The following is a 16998-nucleotide window of genomic DNA, read 5'->3' on the forward strand; positions in this document are numbered from 1 at the left end:
TAATCACATGTTTTTTATCTTTCAATTTGTTAATGTGGTTTATCACATTGATTGATTTGTGAATACTGAAAAATCCTTGCAACCCTGGGATAAAGCCCACTTGGTCATGATGTATGATCTTTTTAATACGTTTTCAGATTCTGTTTGCTAGAATTTTTTGAGGAGTTTTGAATTTATCTTCATCAGTGATATGGGCCTATAGTTTTCTTTATATATATATATAAAATTTGTGGCATCTTTTGGTGATGGTGGCCTCATAGAATGAGTTTCACAGTTTACCTTCCACTGCAATTTTCTGAAAGAATCTGGGCACCATAGGTGTTAGCTCTTCTCTAAATTTTTGGTAGAATTCACCTGTGAAGACATCTGGCCCTGGTTTTTGTTTGTTGGATGATTTTTTGGTTATAGTTTATATTTCCGTGCTTGTGATGGGTCTGTTAAGATTTTCTATTTCTTCCTGGTTCAGTTTTGGAAGGTTATACTTTTCTAATAATTCATCAATTTCTTCCCAGTTATCTATTTTATTGTCATATAATTTCTGATGGTAGTCTCTTATAAACCTATTTCTGTGTTGTCTGATGTGATTTCTCCATTTTCATCTCTAATTGTGTTGATTTGATTCTTCTCCCTTTTGTTCTTCATGAGTCTGGCTAATGTTTGTCTCTTTTATTTATCTGCTCAAAGAATCAGATTTTAGTATTGTTGATTTATGCTATAGTCTCCTTTGTTTCTTTTTCATTTACTTCTGCTCTAATTTTTATGATTTCTTTCCTTCTACTAACCTTGAGGCTCTTCCTTTCTTCTTGTTCTATTTTCTTTAGGTGTAAAGTTTGGTTATTAATTTTACTCTTGTTTCTAGATGTAAGCTTATATTGCTACGAACCTTCCCCTTAATACTGCTTTTACTGAATCACATAGATTTTGTCTTGTTTTGCTATCATTTTTATTTGTTTCTATGCATATTTTCATTTCTTTTTTTATTTCTTCCATGATTTGTTGATTATTCAGAAGCTTGTTGTTTAGCCTCCATATATTTGTATTTTAATAGTTTTTTTTCTGTAATTGACATCTCATTTTACCATACTATGATCAGAAAAGATGCTTGAAATGATTTCAATTTTTTTGAATTTACCAAATTTAGATTTATGGCCCAGGATATGATCTCTGTGCACTTTAGGAGAAGGTGAAATTCATTGTTTTGGGGTGAAATGTTCTACAGAAATCAATTATGTCTGATTGGCCCATTGTATCTTTTAAAGTTTGTGTTTACTTGCTAATTTTCTGTTTGGTTGACCTATCCATAGGTGTGAGTGGGGTATTAAAGTCTCCCAGTATTGTTGTGTTACTGTTAATTTCCCCTTTCATACATGTTATCATTCCCTTACATTTTGTGGTGCTCCTATGTTGGGTACATATATATTTATAATTATTATATCTTCTTGGATTTATCCTTTGATCATTATGTAGTGTCCTTCTTTGTCTCCTTTCATGGCCTTTATTTCAAAGTCTATTTTCTCTGATATGAGTATTTCTACTCTTGCTTTCTTTTCGTCTCCTTTTTCATGAAATACCTTTTCCAGCTTTTCACCTTCAGTCTGTATGTGTTCCTTGGTTTGAGGTGGGTATCTTGTAGACAGCGTATATAGAGGTTTTGTTTTTGTATCCATTCAGGCAAGCTTTGTCTTCTGGTTGGGGCATTCAAACCATTTACATTTAAGGTAATTACTGATAAGTATGATCTTCTTGCCATTTACTTTGTTGTTTGGGGTTCGAATTTATAAACCTTTTCTATGTTTCCTGTCTAGAGAAGATCCTTTAGCATTTGTTGAAGAGCTGGCTTGGTGACACTGAATTCTCTCAGCTTTTGCTTGTATGTAAAGGTTTTCATTTCTCCTTCATATTTGAATGAGATCCTTGCTGGGTATAGTAATCTGGGTTGTAGGTTTTTTGTGTGTGTGTGTTTGTTTGTTTGTTTTGTTTTGTTTTTAATTTCATCACTTTACGTATGGCCTGCCATTCCCTTTTAGCCTGAAGAGCTTCTATTAAAAAGATTTTAAAATTAAAAAAATAAAAAATAAAAATTAAAAAAAAAAAAAAAAGATCAGCTGTTATCCTTATTGGAATCCCCTTGTGTGTTATTTGTTGCTTTTCTCTTTTTGCTTTTAACATTTTCTGTTTGTGTTTGATCTCAATGAATTTGATTATTATGTGTCTTGGGGTGTTTTGCCTTGGGTTTATCCTGTTTGGGACTCTGCATTTCTTGAACTTGGGTGGGTATTTCCTTGCCCATTTTAGGGAATTTTCCAACTATTATCTCCTCAAGTATTTTCCCATGCCCTTTCTTTTTCCTTCTTCTTCTGGGACTCTCCTATGTTGGGGTGTTTAACAATGTCCTAGAGGTCTCTGAGGTTGTCCTAATTTCTTTTAATTATTTTCCTTTTTTCCTCTCTGCTTCATTTATTTCCACAATTCATCTTCCTTCTAATGTATCCTAACTTCTGCCTCAGTTATTCTACCCCTGGTTACCTGCAGAATGCTTTTGATCACAGTTATTACATTATTTATTATTGATTGACTCTTTTTTATTTCTTCTAGGTCCTTGTGAGGAGAAGGCAATGGCACCCCACTCCAGTACTCTTGCTTGGAAAATCCCATGGATGGAAGAGCCTGGTAGGCTGCAGTCCATGGGGTCACGAAGAGTCAGACACGACTGAGTGACTTCACTTTCACTTTTCACTTTCATGCATTGGAGAAGGAAATGGCAACCCACTCCAGTGTTCTTGCCTGGAGAATCCCAGGGACGGGGAAGCCTGGTGGGCTGCCATCTATGGGGTTGCACAGAGTCGATATGACTGAAACAACTTAGCAGCAGCAGCAGCAGCAGCATGTCCTTGTGAAATATTTCTTGCATCTTCTCAATCCTTGTCTTTAGTCTATTTATCTGTTACTTCATTTTGTTTTCAAGATATTTGATCATCTTTACTATCATTATTCTGAATTGGGCATTTATCATGTTCTTTTCAGTTCAGTTCAGTTCAGCTGCTCATTTTTGTCCGATTCTTTGTGACCTCATGTCCCACAGCATGCCAGGGCTTCCTGTCCAACTCCAACTCCCAGAGTTACCCATTGAGCCAGTGATGCCATCCAACCATTTCATCTTCTGTCATTCCCTTCTCTGTTGTCTTCAATATTTATCAGCATCAAGGTCTTTTCAAAAGAGTCAACGCTTCACATCAGGTGGCCAAAGTATTGGAGTTTCAGTTTCAATGTCAGTCCTTCCAATGAACACTCAGGACTGATCTCCTTTAGGATCTGCTGGTTGGACCTCTTTGCTGTCCAAGGAACTCTCAAGAGTCTTCTCCATCATCAGAGTGCAAAAGCATCAATTTTTTGGCACTCAGCTTTCCTATTAGTCCAAATAGCATATCCATACCTGACTACTGGAAAAACTATAGCCTTGACTAGATGGATCCTTGTTGACAAAGTAATGTCTCTGCTTTTTAATATGCTATCTAGGTTGGTCATAACTTTCATTCCAAGGGGTAAGTGTCTTTTGATTTCACAGCTGCAATCACTGTCTGCATTGATTTTGGTGCCCCCCAAAATAAAGTCAGACACTGTTCCCACTATTTCCCCATCAATTTGCCATGAAGTGATGGGACTGGATCTTAGTTTTCTGAATGTTGAATTAAACCAATATATTCACTCTTCTCTTTCACTTTCATCAAGAGGCTCTTTCGTTCTTTTTCACTTTCTGCCATAAGGTTTTTGTTATCTGCATATGTGAGATTATTGATATTTCTTCCAGTAATCTTGATTATAGCTTGTGCTTCATCCAATCCAGCATTTCTCATGATATATTCTGCATATAAGTTGAATAAGCAGGGTGACAAGATACAGCCTTGACATACTCCTTTTCCTATTTGGAACCAGTTTATTGTTCCATTTCCAAGTTCTAACTACTGCTTCCTGACCTGCATACAGATTTCTCACGAGGCAGGTTAGGTGTGCTGGTATTCCCATTTCTTAAATAATTTTACACAATTTATTGTGATCCATACAGTCAAAGTTTCATTGAGTTAGACAAGGCTATTGTACTTTGATTTGACTGACTAGTTTTCAGCCTTCTCTTACTCAATGAATCTAAGCCATGCCCTGTGCAGCTACCTAAGATGGGTGGGTCATGGTAGAGAGGTCTGATAGAATGTGGTCCACTGGAGAAGGGAATGGCAAACCACTTCAGTATTCTTGCCTTGAAACACCATGAACAGTATGAAAAGGCCAAGTGATAGGATACTGAAAGAGGAACTCCCCAGGTTAGTAGGTGCCCAATATGCTACTGGAGATCAGTGGAGAAATAACTCCAGAAAGAATGAAGGGATGGAGCTAAAGCAAAAACAATACCCAGTTGTGGATGTGACTGGTGATAGAAGCAAAGTCTGATGCTGTAAAGAACAATATTGCATCGGAACCTTGAATGTTAGGTCCATGATTCAAGGCAAATCGGAAGTGGTCAAACAGGAGATGGCAAGAGTGAACATCGACATTCTAGGAATCAGTGAACTAAAATGGACAGGAATGGGTGAATTTAACTCAGATGACCATTATATCTACTACTATGGGCAGGAATCCCTTAGAAGAAATGAAGTAGCCATCATGGTCAACAAAAGAATCCAAAATGCAGTACTTGGATGCAGTCTCAAAAATGACAGAATGATCTCCATTCGTTTCCAAGGCAAACCGTTCAATATCACAGTAATCCAAGTCTATGCCCCAACCAGTAATGCTGAAGAAGCTGACGTTGAACGGTTCTATGAAGACCTACAAGACCTTTTAGAACTGACACCCCAAAGAGATGTCCTTTTCATTATAGGCGCCTGAAATGCAAAAGTAAGAGGTCAAGAAACACCGGGAGTAACAGGTAAATTTGGCCTTGGAATACAGAATGAAGCAGGGCAAAGGCTAATAGATTTTTGCCAAGAGAACGCACTGGTCATAGCAAACACCTACTTCCAGGAACATAGGAGAACACTCTACACATGGACATAACCAGATGGTTAACCCTGAAATCGGATTAATTATACTCTTTGCAGCCAAAGATGTAGAAGCTCTAAACAGTCAGCAAAAACAAGACCAGTAGCTGACTGTGGCTCAGATCATGAGCTCTTTATTGCCAAATTCACACTGAAATTGAAGAAAGTAGGGAAAACCGCTAGATCATTCAGGTATGACCTAAATCAAATCCATTTTGATTATACAGTGGAAGTGAAAAATAGATTTAAGGGCCTCGATCTGATAGATAGAGTGCCTGATGAACTATGGACTGAGGTTCAAGACATTGTACCAGAGATAAGGCTCGAGACCATTCCCATGGAAAAGAAATGCAAAAAGGCAAAATGGCTGTCTGGGGAAGCCTTACAAATAGCTGTGAAAAGAAGAGAAGCAAAAAGAAAAGAAGGAGAGGAAAGATATAAGCATCTGAATGCAGAGTTCCAAAGAATAGCAAGAAGAGATAAGAAAGCTTTCCTCAGCGATCTATGCAAAAAAATAGAGGAAAACAACAGAATGGGAAAGACTAGAGATCTCTTCAAGAAAATTAGAGATACTAAGGGAACATTTCATGCAATGATGGGCTCGATAACGGGCAGATGATATGGACCTAACAAAAGCAGAAAATATTAAGAAGAGGTGGTAGGAATACACAGAAGAGCTGTACAAAAAGATCTTCATGACCAAGATAATCACGACGATATGATTAGCCACCTAGAGTCAGACTGCCTGGAATGTAACGTAAGTGGTCTTAGAAAGCAGCACTAAAAACAAAGCTAGTGGAGGTGATTGAATTCCAGTTGAGCTATTTCAAGTCCTGAAAGATGATGCTGTGAAAGTGCTACACTCAATATGCCAGCAAATTTGGAAAACTCAGCAGTGGCCACAGGACTGGAAAATGTCAGTTTCCATTCCAATCCCAAAGAAAGGCAATGCCAAAGAATGCTCAAACTACCACACTATTGCCCTCATCTCACATGCTAGTAAAGTAATGCTCAAAATTCTCCAAACCAGGCTTCAGCAATACGTGGATCATGAACTTCCAGATGTTCAAGCTGGTTTTAGAAAAGGAAGAGGAACCAGAGATCAAATTGCCACCATCTGCTGGATCATCAAAACAGCAAAACAGTTCTAAAACACACACACACACACACACACACACACACACACACACACATGAATTTCTGCTTTATTGACTATGCCAAAGGCTTTGACTGTGTGGATCATGATAAATTGTGGAAAATTTCGAAAGAGATGGGAATACCAGACCACCTGACCTGCCTCTTGAGAAACCTATATGCAGGTCAGGAAGCAACAGTTAGAACTGGACATGGAACAACAGACTGGTTCCAAATAGGAAAAGGAGTAGGTCAAGGCTGTACATTGTCATCCTGCTTATTTAATTGATATGCAGAGTACATTATGAGAAAAGCGGGACTGGAAGAAACACAAACTGGAATCAAGATTGCTGGGAGAAGTGTCAATAACCTCAGATATGCAGATGACACCACCCTTATGGCAGAAACTGAAGAGGAACTAAAAAGCCTCTTGATGAAAGGGAAAGAGGAGAGCGAAAAAGTTGGCTTAAAGCTCAACATTCAGAAAACAAAGATCATGGCATCTGGTCCCATCACTTCATGGGAAATAGATGGGGATACAGTGTCAGACTTTTTTGGGAGGGCTCCAAAATCACTGCAGATCGTGACTGCAGTCATGGAATTAAAAGATGCTTGCTCCTTGGAAGAAAAGTTATGACCAACCTAGATAGCTTATTGAAAAGCAGAGACATTACTTTGCTGACTAAGGTCCGCCTAGTGAAGGCTATGGTTTTTCCTGTGGTCATGTATGGATGTGAGAGTTGGACCATGAAGAAGGCTGAGCACCGAAGAATTGATGTTTTTGAACTGTGGTGTTGGAGAAGACTCTTGATATTCCCTTGGATTGCAAGGAGATCCAACCAGTCCCTTCTGAAGGAGATCAGCCCTGGGATTTCTTTGGAAGGAATGATGCTAAAGCTGAGACTCCAGTCCTTTGGCCACCTCATGCGAAGAGCTGACTCATTGGAAAGGACTCTGATGCTGGGAGGGATTGGGGGCAGGAGGAGAAGGGGACAACAGAGGATGAGATGGCTGGATGGCATCACGGACTCGATGGACGTGAGTCTATGTGAACTCCGGGAGATGGTGATGGACAGGGTGGTCTGGCGTGGTTCGATTCATGGGGTTGCAAAGAGTCAGACACGACTGAGTGACTGAACTGAACTGAAAGGGTTGGATATGACTGAGCAACTGAACGGAACTGAACTGAAAACAGTCAGGCTTTGGCATAGTCAATAAAGCAGAAATTTATGTTTTTCTGGAAGTCTCTTGCTTTTTCAATGATCCAGGAGATGTTGGCAATTTGATGTCTGGTTCCTCTGCCTTTTATAAAACCAGCTTGAACACCTGGAAGTTCACGGTTCATGTATTGCTGAAGCCTGTCTTGGAGAATTTTGAGCATTATTTTATTAGCGTGTGAGGTGAGTGCATTTGTGCGGTGGTTTGAGCATTCTTTGGTATTGACTTTCATTGGGATTGGAATGAAAGTGACCTTTTCCAGTCCTGTGGCCACTGCTGAGTGTTCCAAATGTTCTGGCATATTGAGTGTAGCACTTTCACAGCATCATCTTTCAGGATTTGAAATAGCTCAACTGGAATTCCATCATCTCCATTAGCTTTGTTTACAGTGATGTTTCCTAAGGCCCACTTGACTTCCCATTCCATGCTGTCTCTCTCTAGGTGAGTGATCTCACCATCATGATAATCTGGATCATGAAGATCTTTTTTCTACAGTTCTTCAGTGTATTCTCACCACGTCTTCTTAAAATCTTTTTCTTCTGTTAGCTCCATACAATTTTTGTCCTTTATTCGACCCATTTTTTCATGAAATGTTCCCTTGGTGTCTATAATTTTCTTGAAGCAATCTCTAGTCTTTCCCATTCTTTTATTTTCCTCTATTTCTTTGCACTGATCATTGAGGAAGGATTTCTTATCTCTCCTTGCTATTCTTTGGAATTCTGCATTCAGATGTTTATATCTTTCCTTTCCTCCTTTGCTTTTCACCTCTCTTCTTTTCATGCTCCTTTACCAGCTGACTATTTCTCTGCCTTTTTATTTTGCTTATATTGCTCTGTTTGGGGTGGCCTTTCTGTAGACTGGAAGTTTGTGGTTCCTCTTTATTTTAGAGGTTGCTCCCTGTGAGTGAGTTTGGAGTAGTGGCTTGTCAACATTTCTTGGTTAGGGAAGCTTGCATCGGTGTTGTGGTGTGTGAAGCTGAATCTCTTCTCTCTGGAGTGCAATGAAGTGTCCAGTGTGAGTATTGGTTTGATATGGGATTGGTGTGACTTTGGGAAGCCTTTATTTTAATGCTCAGGGCTCTGTTCCTGCATTGTTGGAAAATTAGAGTCATATGTCTTGCTCTGGAACTTGTTGGCTCTCGGCTGGAGCTTGGTTTCAGTGTTGGTTTGCAAGCTTTTGAATGAGCTCTTGTTAGTTAATGTTCTCAGGATTCAGGAGTTTTCTGGTGTTCCTAAGTTTTGGATTAACTTTCTTGCCTCTGGCTTTCAGTCTTATTCTTACATTAGCCTCAAGACTTCTCCATCCATACAGTGCAGTTGATAAAAAATCTAGGTTAATGGTGAAAAGCTTCTCCACAGCAAGGGACACCCAGAGAGGTTCATAGATTTGCATGGAGAAGAGAACAAGGAGAAGGGAAATGGTGGTCATCAAGAGGAGAACAGAGGGATTGAAAAGCAGAGAGAGCAATGTAGCCAGTGATCAATTCTCTATGTGCTCACCAGTCTCAAACACACAGTTAGGTTCATGGAGTTACTTAGAGAAGAGCAGAGGAAGGAGCGAAATAGAAGTGGCCAGGAAGAGAAGAGGGGGAGTCAATAGGGGAGAGACAAATCTAGCCAGTAATCAATTCCCTAAGTGTTCTCCACAGCCTGGAACACACAGAGAGATTCATAGATTTAAGTAGAAAGGGAAGGGTAAAGGAAGAGATAGAGGTGACAGGGTGGAGCAAAGGGAGAGTCAAAAAGGGAGAGAGCGATCAAGCCAGTAATCACACCCATAAGTAAAAATGGTGGAGAAGGCAATGGCACCCCACTCCAGTACTCTTGCCTGTAAAATCCCATGGACGGAGGAGCCTGGAAGGCTGCAGTCCATGGGGTCGCTGAGAGTTGGTCACGACTGAGCTACTTCACTTTCAGTTTTCACTTTCATGCCTTGAAGGAAATGGCAACCCACTCCACTGTTCTTGCCTAGGGAATCCCAGGGACGGTGGAGCCTGGTGGGCTGCCGTCTGTGGGGTCGCACAGAATCAGACACGACTGAAGTGACTTAGTATAGCATAGCATAAGTAAAAATGGATACTGAAGATTACATTCTTAAAGGTACTAAAATGATAACAAACACCAAAAAAAAGATTTAAAATCTAGAGCTTAAACTTTCAGTTCAGTTCAGTTCAGTCACTCAGTCGTGTCCGACTCTTTGTAACCCCATGAATCGCAACACACCAAGCCTCCCTGTCCATCATCATCTCCGGGAGTTCACTCAGACTCACGTCCATCGAGTCCGTGATGCCATCCAGCCATCTCATCCTCGGTCGTCCCCTTCTCCTCCTGCCCCCAATTCCTCCCAGCATCAGAGTCTTTTCCAATGAGTCAGCTCTTCGCATGAGGTGGCCAAAGGACTGGAGTTTCAGTTTTAGCATCATTCCTTCCAAAGTAATTCCGGGGTTGATCTCCTTCAGAATGGACTGGTTGGATCTCCTTGCAGTCCAAGGGACTCTCAAGAGTCTTCTCCAACACCGCAGTTCAAAAGCATCAATTCTTCGGTGCTCAGCCTTCTTCACAGTCCAACTCTCACATCCATACATGACCATAGGAAAAACCATAGCCTTGACTAGCCGGGCCTTATTCAGCAAAGTAATATCTTTGCTTTTGAATATACTATCTAGGTTGGTCATAACTTTTCTTCTAAGGAGTAAGTGTCTTTTAATTTCATGGCTGCAGTCACCATCTGCAGTGAATATCATATATATTTTCTTAATATTTTTGTGATTGATTTTGTTTGTATTTTTAATATTGTATTTTTAAACTCTTTAAATACAATATTAAAAATACAAACAAAATCAATCACAAAAATATTAAAAATATATATATATATTTGTGTTAAAAATAGGGTGTCTTTTTTGGAAGGTAATAATAGGTTATTAAAATGAAAATTAAAGGAGTAATAACTTAACATTTAAAAAATGGAAAACGATCATAGTAAAAATATATCTAAGTATTTTTCTGGAGCTGTTGTGGGCAGTGTGGGGTCAGTTCAGTTTCAGGAAATTCCTTGTTCCAGCTTATACTTCTTGTGAAGGTCTATAGGTCTCTTCCAATACTTAGTCAATGTAACTGCAGGGTTTTAATCTGTTGCACCTTTCAATTCCAGAGCAGTTCTTTCTTCTTTGTTTATTTTGGCTTTCTGTGTTTGCGAGTCTCTTCAGTGTCTAATTTCCATCCTGACAGAAGGGGATGAAGGTGGTCACTTATTTAGGCTTACTTGTTCAGTTGTGTTGAGGGGAGAGAGGAACATTGTAAACAAATATCACTGGTGAGTATGGGGAGTGCTCACAGTGTATTGAGCACACTGGGTTTGCCCCAGCTCACGGTGGCATGTGCTTTACCAGTCTACACTGCTCAGGCTCCAGGTTGCTCAGGAGGGGTACAGTCCAATTGTTCAAATCACGCCCTGCATTTAGTGCACTTCCCAGGTCTAAGTTGCTCAGGTTCAGGTTCTCAGTTATTTCACAAAAGCACAGACTCAGTTGGGCTTGCGTTTTGTGCCCTTCCCAGGTCCAAGCAGCTCAGGCCATGAGGGGCTTGGCGAGTGCACTGTCCCAGGTGTGCTGTGCCTCTTAATTACATCCCCAGTCCAGTCGCTCGGTTTCCCAGGTGTACCATGAGAGCACCATCTCAGGTGTGTCTCCTTCAGGGAGATGATCTCAGGCTGTGATCCTCCTGGAAGATGTCCACCATCCAGGATCCTAGGAAGACTTGGTTAGCAACTGGGAACTTGCTCCCAGTTTGGTGGAAGATGCCCTCTCTGGGGCCGAGATTTCCCTTTGCCTTCTGGCTGTGGCTGTTGCATGCCTGCTTCTCTGCCACTGGCAGGGAGAGTGGCCAGTCTGGAGCTGGCTAGCTCTCCTTTGGTATTCGCTCAATCCTTTGTTCTGTGAGAGGGTCAGGCTGTGCCTTAGGTTAGAGCTTTCTGTGGGAAAGTTCTCTCTCTCTCTCTCTCTCTCTCTCTCTCTCTCTCTCTCTCTCTCTCTCTCTCTCTCTCTCTCTCTCTCTCTCTCTGTTTTTTCCACCTCTGGTTATCCCACAGTTTGGGTTGCTATGTCATGTTAGCTCCCTCAGGTTGTTCTCAGGGCATTCAGGTCTGGTCCTTACCCTAAGCATGCAACCTGCACATCCCTATTTGACCCCCCTTGCTGGTGGTGGCCACAAGTGTCTGGGCTACTTTTCCACTGGAAGTTGCAGTTAGGCGTGTGTTTTGTGTGTGTGTGTGTTCCTGGTTATAAAAGCCCTTTGAGATTCCAAAATTTCCCACAGACCTCTCTGGTAAGAGGGTTTCCTGGTGTTTGGAAACTTCTCCTCCTTCACGACTCCCTCCCCAAGATGGGTCTCCATCCCTAACTCTTTTGTCTCTCTTTTTGTCTTTTATATTTTGTCCTACCTCATTGAAGAGAATGGGCTGCATTTCTGGGTGCCTGGTGTCCTCCACCAGTGTTCAGAAGTTGTTTTGTGGAAGTTGCTCAGCATTCAAATGATCTTTTGATGAATTTGTGGGAGAGAAATTTATCTCCCCATCCTCTTCCTCCACCATCTTAGGAATGCCCCCTTGCTTTTATGATTTTAACATCTCTAGTATGTGCCCCAAAGTTCTTTCCTCTGGATAGATGAAATATCCACCATTATAAGTTTGATAACACCAAAACACAAAAGAAAAGACATAGGGAAATTCTGACACAGGCAGCACAAATTCCAGCATAAATGGACAGACAAATCAATTCTCAAATCAGGTAAATAAATTTACCTTACCAAACAAATGAAATAATTCCAACTAGACTATCCACCCCCATAAGAACTAGCTTCCCAATAAACCGGTTCCAACTGAATCAGCTCCCAAATCAGATAAATGAATTTACCTTACAAATGAGCTAATTCCAATGAAGGTGGGCTTGCCCCACAAGAACTAGTTCCCCAATGAACTAGTTCATGGGAGGGTTCAGCAGCACTTCCCCTCTTCAACAGGGTACCCTAATCAAATTGGCTTTTCTCTTAAAAGAAAAGCCCAAATTGGGGGTGGGGGTGGATGTTCCCGATGTGCTCAATGGAGTGACTTACCCTCCAAAACTGAACCTGTCAGCTCATAACACCAAAGGTCTCATAAAACAAGTGGATATTTTGCTTTCATGTGGCAAAACCAATACAATATTGTAAAGTAAAAATAAATAAATAAAATAATAATAATAATAATAATAATCAAGTGAATAGTCTGGACTGGCTATCCAATTGGGTAGACTTACCTTACAAATGAAATTGAGGCTGTCAACTCATAGAAGTGTTCCTTGTCTCAACTGCTGAGCCCTGGGTCAGCCAGTGCTGCTTCAGTTAATTTTGAAGGAAAGAACCTCAGGACAAATTGTCCTGGCAGCTGCTAGGGTTGTGCCCCAATATTCCTTGATTAGGGCTGGCGAGCCACAAGCAGCAAGGATCCTGGCTGGCTAAGCCAAACTATTACTGTAACCTCAAAATAACCATTTGTTGGGGTCTGGATGCCATTTTTTTTTGTAAAGTCAGAGTGAAAGATACAAAGAGTGAAAGAAAGATTCTATCAAAAGGCAGAATAGAGACAGAGAGGCAGTGGGGAAGTAAAGTGAAAGGGTCTTCAGTCTTGCAAAACATTGCCAAAGGAATGGCCAGTCTTTGGAATGAGTGTGTTAATCTCTTCTATTCACAGGTGGGTAGGGTCAGATTATCTATGAGCTGAACAAAGGCAGTTTAGTTTATAGTCAGGCAGAGGGGCAGGGTCCTTTGAAGCATGCCATTTTGTATGATTATAACAAAAACAATGAAAAACAAATCAAAGGAACAATTTCCAACAGCCAGTCATAACTTGCTTCTTCTCTGCCCAAAACTACACATAACCTCTGAAATACCTAATTGTGTCCATATCCATTCCCTTGTTTGCAAATCACTGCTGTGCTGAGCCACACATTTTGGTGGGATGTGTCATATTCTTAACTAACTGTATGCATAAATAAATATTTCAGTCTTTGTGTGGGTACTCAGGCTTCCCAGGTGGTACTAGTGGTAAAGAACCCATCACCCAGACTTAAAAAACACGGATTTGATCCCTGGGTCAGGACGATCCCCCAGAGGAGGAAATGGCAACCCACTCCAGTATTCTTGTCTGGACAGTCCCATGGACAGAAGAGCCTGGTTGGTTATGGTCTATAGGATCGCAAAGAACTGGACATGACTGAAGCGACTTAGCACGTGGGTATACTCAGGCGTCTCTCATTCAAAGAAGTGAAGATATTGAAAGCTTTTACTACTTACTTGTGTGTTCACTCTTTTTTGCATGTTTTCTCTCCCTGTTTCTCCTTTTTTTTCTTTTCTCTCATGCATCTGGGATAGTATTAGTAGATGGTAGTTAGAACTGGTTCCAAATTGGGAAAGGAATATATCAAGGCTGTATATTGTCACTGTGCTTATTTAACTTATAGAGAATATCATGTAAAATGCTGGGCTGGATGAAGCACAAGGTGGAATCAAGATTGCCAAGACAAATATCAATAACTTCAGATATGCAGATGAAAAACACCCTATGGCAAAAAGTGAAGAGGAACCTCTTGATGAAAGTGAAAGAGGAGAGTGAAAAAGCTGGCTTAAAACTCAACTTCAAAAATTAAGATCATAACATCCAGTCCCATCACTTCATAAAAAATAGATGGGGAAACAGTGGAAACAGTAACTAACTTTATTTTCTTGGGTTCCAAATCACTGCAGATGGTGACTGCAGCCATGAAATTAAAAGACACTTGCTCCTTGGAAGAAAAGCTACGACCAAACTAGACAACATATTAAAAAGCAGAGACATTACTTTGCCAACAAACATCCATCTAGTCAAAGCTATGGTTTTTCCAGTGGTCTTGTATGGATGTGAAAGTTGGACTATAAAGAAAGCTGAGTGCCAAAGAATTGATGCTTTTGAAGTGTGGTTTTGGAGACGACTCTTGAGAGTCCATTAGACTGCAAAGAGATCAAACCAGTTTATCATAAAGGAAATCAGTCCTGAATATTCATTGGAAGGACTGATGCTGAAGCTGAGACTCCAATACTTTGGCCACTTGATATGGCCAAACTCAGTATGGAACTGACTCACTGGAAAAGGCCCTGATGCTGGGAGGGATTGGAGGCAGGAGGAGAAGGGGATGACAGAGGACGAGATGGTTGGATGGTATCACTGACTCAATGGACGTGAGTTTGAGCAAGCTCTGGGTGTTGGTGGTAGACAGGGAAGCCTGGCTTGCTGAAGTCCATCAGGTAGCCAAGAGTGGAACATGATTGAGCAACTGAATTGAGTTAGAACTGTATGTCATGCTGTATCCAAGTGGGAAGATGCCTCTAGATTGTGTTTCTGAGACTTCTGTGTGTGCAGGCTCCTTGGTGGACTCATACAAATTGTAGGTTCTGATGGGTGTTTGAAGAGAGAGAAAAGAAGGTCCAGAGTATTCCTCTCTCCTTACTTTCCTTGGGGAAGTCTCTGATAGCAGCTGTTCATGACTCTAGCTTTTAGTGTGAAGAGGAAAAGTTAAAATTTTACATAACCTCCTGTTCCTTCTGCCTCTGTAAGTCAGATTGCTCCTTGTAAAGTCTGGATCACGTAGGTCATGTAGTCTCAGAAAGAGGGGACTGACAATACTAGGAACAGGAGCTTATCTCACTCACCGTTGTCCTGCTCTTTGCAATCGTCCAGACCCTGCAAACCCACTTAATCATGACTGTTCATGTATAAAAACTCTGTAACCCCTGTGTTTGGGGCTCAGAGCTTGGAGTGTTAACTTCTCTGGGTTCTCTGGTGTAAAAAACCTGAATTCTCCAATTCTCCGAGTGTGGTACTTGGTTTCTCGAGTACTGGTTTCTGCAACAAGTGAACATGAGTGCTAATGTTTTAGCTTCTGCCAGATCATTCTGGCCACAGTGGTAAGTTTCCACCTTCTCTCTTTGTCTCTTCAGCCTCAGGGTAGTAGTAGCTTCTTATTGTTGTTAATCTTTCTAATCTGTCAAATTTATGTTTTCATTGTCATGTCTATTTCAGGTTGTTGCCGTTTCTCAGTAGGTCTCAATGTGCTGTGCTAAGTCGCTTCAGTCATGTCCAACCTAAGAGAACCCATGGCACACCAGGCTCTTCTGTCCATGGAATTTTCCAGGCAAGAATACTTGAGTGGGTTGGCATGCCCTTCTCCAGTTTTTATTCATACTGTCGACTAAAAAATCATAGTCACAACCTGAAAGTAGAGAGTTATTTTATTTGGTGGCAATGTTTAGGACTCTGAGGCTGAAGACAGCATCTCAGTAGCTCTGAGGAAACTGCTCCAAGGAGGCAGGGAGGAAGTCAGACTATATACAAGTTTTCAACAAAAGGAGTAGGTAGTCTGAGCATCAAAGATCAGGTATCAAGTTAAGGAATTTAGCATGCTATGAATGGGAAAAAGCAAGTCTCTGGGCTCATCAAATTCATTCCTTTCATATGCACTTCAGCTACCTGGGGCCTGTCCTTTTTCCTTGTTCCTCTCTTTCCTTTCCCCAGCTCCTCAGCAATCACTGTCAGGAGGTGGCAGCATCACCTGGATAGCAGTTTGGGGAACCTCATTCACATTTGGAGGCTGGAAACTGCTGATGGCTGTGACATTTCTTATTTATGAAAATGGCAGGAGATATTTTCATTCCACAGTACCTCTTATTTAAGATGCATTCACCATTTTTTTTTTTTCAGTTCTTGGAATTTGCCATGATATTTCTCTGGTTGCCTATGTCTCTATTTTGCTTTGCCAGTAAATCTTATCCTTTTTTTTTTTTTTTTAAAGCTATCTCCAACTTTTCCTCCTTTGAGTCTCAGTTAAGATTTTTTTCCCCAGGACATTGTCTCAGTCTTCTTTCTTCTTTTAGTCTGGATTAAGACCCTTGATTCTGTGCTCTCATGTGTTTTGTACTCCCCCAGTATCTAACTGAATTGCATTAGGATTGTAGTTTTAATTTGTATCTCTCATTAGTCTGTAGCACAAAGGCCAAACCTATATTGAAAGCATTTAGCATCATATGCCCAGTACCTAGCAGCAAATACATAATGAACACTCAATAAACAACTATTGGTTGTATATGTATTGTTGAATGAACCTCACTTATTTTATTCTAATGACCTTAGTTGTTTATGTGCCTACTTCCCCCTTTAAATCATAAGTGTCTTGATTGCAAGGAATTAGTGTTATCCCTCATGTCTACAGCATGAAGTTCTATACCCACATAGTATAAAAAGTACATACAAGACACAAATGATTTTGAACACTAAGCATTATTTTTGAAAAGGAGTAAATAGAAGTTCACAAAGGTTAAGTAAACTGACTAAGGTCATCAAACTAGGATCTAATGGTGAGAATAGACTCCAGTCTGCTAATTCATATTTGTTGATCTTTTATATTTATCAAATCTTCTGAGTTCAATAATTTGTCCTATACCATTAATTTAACAATTACCTTCTTTATAGATTTATACTATGTAAGTCTTAATAACAATGGACTACAGAGTTAAATATTTGTCTTTTATTTTTTAAAAGGAAGGAAATA

Source organism: Ovis canadensis, chromosome X (genome assembly GCF_042477335.2).
Source record: "Ovis canadensis isolate MfBH-ARS-UI-01 breed Bighorn chromosome X, ARS-UI_OviCan_v2, whole genome shotgun sequence".
Taxonomy (NCBI): Eukaryota; Metazoa; Chordata; class Mammalia; order Artiodactyla; family Bovidae; genus Ovis; species Ovis canadensis.